Source organism: Limulus polyphemus, unplaced genomic scaffold (assembly GCF_000517525.1).
Source record: "Limulus polyphemus unplaced genomic scaffold, Limulus_polyphemus-2.1.2 Scaffold246, whole genome shotgun sequence".
In the NCBI taxonomy this organism is placed as follows: Eukaryota; Metazoa; Arthropoda; class Merostomata; order Xiphosura; family Limulidae; genus Limulus; species Limulus polyphemus.
The window spans coordinates 258,106-261,902 of NW_013665856.1; positions in this window are offsets into that span (position 1 = coordinate 258,106).

The following is a 3,797-nucleotide window of genomic DNA, read 5'->3' on the forward strand; positions in this document are numbered from 1 at the left end:
CATGCCCCACGGCTGAAAGGGCGAGCATGTTTGGTGTGACTGGGATTCGAACCCGCGACCTGCAGATTGCGAGTAGAGCTCCCTAACCACCTGGCCATGCCGGGCGAGTAAAATAAGACTGGTTGTAGTTGCTTATCTATGGGTCTTCACCCTTATGAATGAAGTCAATTAACCCACACGCAAGCAGCCTTTTTTTTTCCCCTGCGTTATATAGAGCACTAGAAAGAGTAGAGTGGGAGGTATATTCTCCATGGGTTTTTGTGAAATTAAAAACTTATGGCTGAATGCACTAAATACATTGATATATTGGTAATAAAAAGAAATGTTTAAATTTTGATTGTATCTTTAAGTTCTTTAGATAATTTTGAAATTTAGGAACGGTGTCGTAAATTGAACAAATTCCAGAAATTTTGAAAAAATGTCACTTTTCTGTCTGCATTTCATTTAATTTTAGCAAAATGTCTACAAATATCAATTAAGTTTAAAATATTTCATACGCTTTAATTATCAAGGCAACACTAAAATAGGATGTGTTAATGCATAAATACTGTTACAAGCAGCTTTGTTCTCATTTTGTTTTAGTAAAAGTATGATTGTAGCTTGTAGTTTAATAGTGGTTGTTTTATTGTTTTCAGACTAAAGGGATGAAAAATTGCAAAATGAGCCCCTTTTGAAGTGGCTGGCGCAGATCCGTGGCATGCATATAATACATTGTAACTTAATAAGGAAGAACCCACTTTTTAAAAAATAAAAGTTTTGGATGACAAGATCTTGTTGAAACGTCGAACATTTAAAATATAATTTTTTTATTACCCAGTCAGGCCGTTTCAAAACTTTTATTGTATAATACATTGTAGGTTTTGAAATAAGAACATTCAGTAAATTAAAGCTTTTTATAAATGGAGTTTTTCTTCTTCTTCAAGTATATACAAATTAAGAACTTTCAAGTTCGTCACTTTATTTTCTGTCAAAATCCGAAGAGTTAAATTGCTAACTCCAGACAGTGGTTGTCGTGTTCGCTTTGTGGAAAAACATTTCACTAGTTAATACTACTTGAGTGGCTACATTAGCTTATTGGTGGTGGTGTTCTCCCTAACTGTTGAATGCAATACTCTATAACAGAATGGATTCTGAAAACTCGTTGAAGCTGAAACCTGAAAACGTTGCAAGGCTCACAACAAAGTGAAATAAATACCTAAAGTGTCGGAAAAACTCTTTGGAAACACCGAGTAAAGCATCATCACACGGTCAAATCGAATTAAAAAACTTCTGCTGGTTTTAACGTTCTGTGGAATATGGAGAACATCTGCGTGGGAAATCTTGAAAAAGACCCAGAGGGCTGGAAATACTTGGATCTATCACCTGGGACGTATGAGATTATTGTTGTATCTTGGTACGATGTCTTCATCTACTAGTGTTAATAAGTTGCTCTATAAAACGTTTTATCCGGAGGAAAAAAGGCCTAGGAATAAAGCTTCACCTTCTACAGTATGCACCATTTCATAGTGAAATTAAATTACCAGAGTTTCATTAGGGCTCATTCATTAGACAAAATATTTCCTCATAACTAAACTATGGTTGGCACATCAAAGAGAAAGGTGAATTAGCTCTAGTGCATATGGTAAAGGACACAGGATCTCTAACCTTTTACAGTTGATGTCATGTGGCTGCATGAAGTCATCATGCAAGAGAAATTTCCAATGTACAGAAGAATACCTTGTATGTATTAAAGCTTGCAAGTGCACGGAAGGGGGAAGAGATTATTTTATTTATATCCCCATAGAATAACAACAATCACATCTGGTCAACAGTATACACCACAAGTCGCACTTAAAAAGTACCTTGAGGGTTAAAGTCTTAACAGCATTTTCCTGCCACTATGAATGCATCAATTTTAAAACTGATACGTACATACAAAAGTAAAGATTGGTTGTTTCATGTTAATAAATATAAATTGTCTAAGTTAATTTATATATCCATCCTAGTAAAATATAGGTGTGATTTCTATGATGACGCATTAGGAAAGTCCTGGAATTTCATTATTTATAAAAAAAGCCCTGATAAGTTACCACGACTGGTCTTAAATGTAACACAGAGTTAAAAGATACGAATTACGTTAATGAAGTATGATAAATCCAGCACGACGTTGACACCTAAGGGTGCTGATGTCCTCGTTCGCTTCCTGCGTTCTAAATACAAATAGGAGAGTCACAAGAAACCTGGATATGGTTTACAATTTTATGCAATCCTTAATTTAGCACGTGCTTAAAATGCTAGCCTTTTGAAATTAATTACTTATGGATATCAAAGTCAGTAATGCTAAAATAACTGTTTGGTTTGTTTGGAAGTTCGCGCAAAGCTACACGAGGGCTAACTGCGCTAGCCGTCTCTAATTTAGCAGTCTAAGACTAGAGGAAAGGCAGCTAGTGATTACAACTCACCGTCAATTCTTGGGCTACTCTTTTACCAACGAATAGTGGTATTTACTGTCACAATATAACGCCCCCACAGCTGAAAGGGCAAGCATGTTTGGTGGGACGGGGATTCAAGTCGAGCGTCCTAACAACTCGACTATGCCAGGCCTGTAGAATAACAGATTCAGTAAGTCCTCTCCTGGTAATTATAAATACATATTTTTGCTGCAAAGTATAAATATAATAATATATATGTTTATACACATATATTATGAGTAGGTCGTGCTGGTTATATGTTTATATGCATATATTCTAAGTAGGTCGTGCTGATTATATGTTTATACACATATATTCTAAGTAGGTCGTGCTGGTTATATGTTTATATACATATATTCTAAGTAGGTCGTGCTGGTTATATGTTTATACACATATATTCTAAGTAGGTCGTGCTGGTTATATGTTTATACACATATATTCTAAGTAGGTCGTGCTGATTATATGTTTATATACATATATTCTAAGTAGGTCGTGCGGTATTTCTTAGAATTTCTGAAACTGCATAAACCAGGTCTGAATCTGGCAGTGGCAAAGGTGGTTTAAAAACAAATGAAAATGTTCATCTTCTAATTAATGATCTGTTTGTAATTAAGCACAAAGCTACACAATGGGCTATCTGTGCTCTGCCCACGACGGGTATCGAAACCCGGATTCTAGCGTTATAAGTCCGCAGACATACCGCTGTGCCACTGGGGGGCAATTAATGATCTAGTGGGAATTATTTAAAGATTAATCGTGTAGTGAATTTAAGATTTTGCTTCAAAGTAAAAAAGTATCTCATACTGATATAAAAATCCATATAATTGCTGACTTTATTCTCATATAATTAAAGACACGAACATTTAGTGTTAAATTGTAAAAATGAGTAATTTATTACAATTAAAATGGAGCATATATTATTTTCAAAACACTCTTTTAAGAATTAATCGATACAGTCAGTTATTTAATTGTTAACTTTTTTTTTCATTGATCCGTTAGATAATACCATCAGTTCCGGTTAACTGGCATCTTAGAAAAATAATACGAATTTCGATTATTCATGGGAACTACGATGTCTGATGCGATTCAGGGCAATCCTTTAGAACTGTTAAATATGAATTATTTCGACTGCAGTTAATTTTTTGAACTTATTTTAGTATATTTAATTTGCATTCAATGGGTAAAGTGAGATCTACAGTAATATAAAAAATTGAATTTTGTCATTCATAAATGTCGATAAACTTTTAAATAAGATCTATCATCTAAAGTAGTAGTGCCATTACGTCTCCTATCAGAAGAAAATTATATTTACCGTTGCATTTCTTTGTTAAGATTCTTAGTATTCAC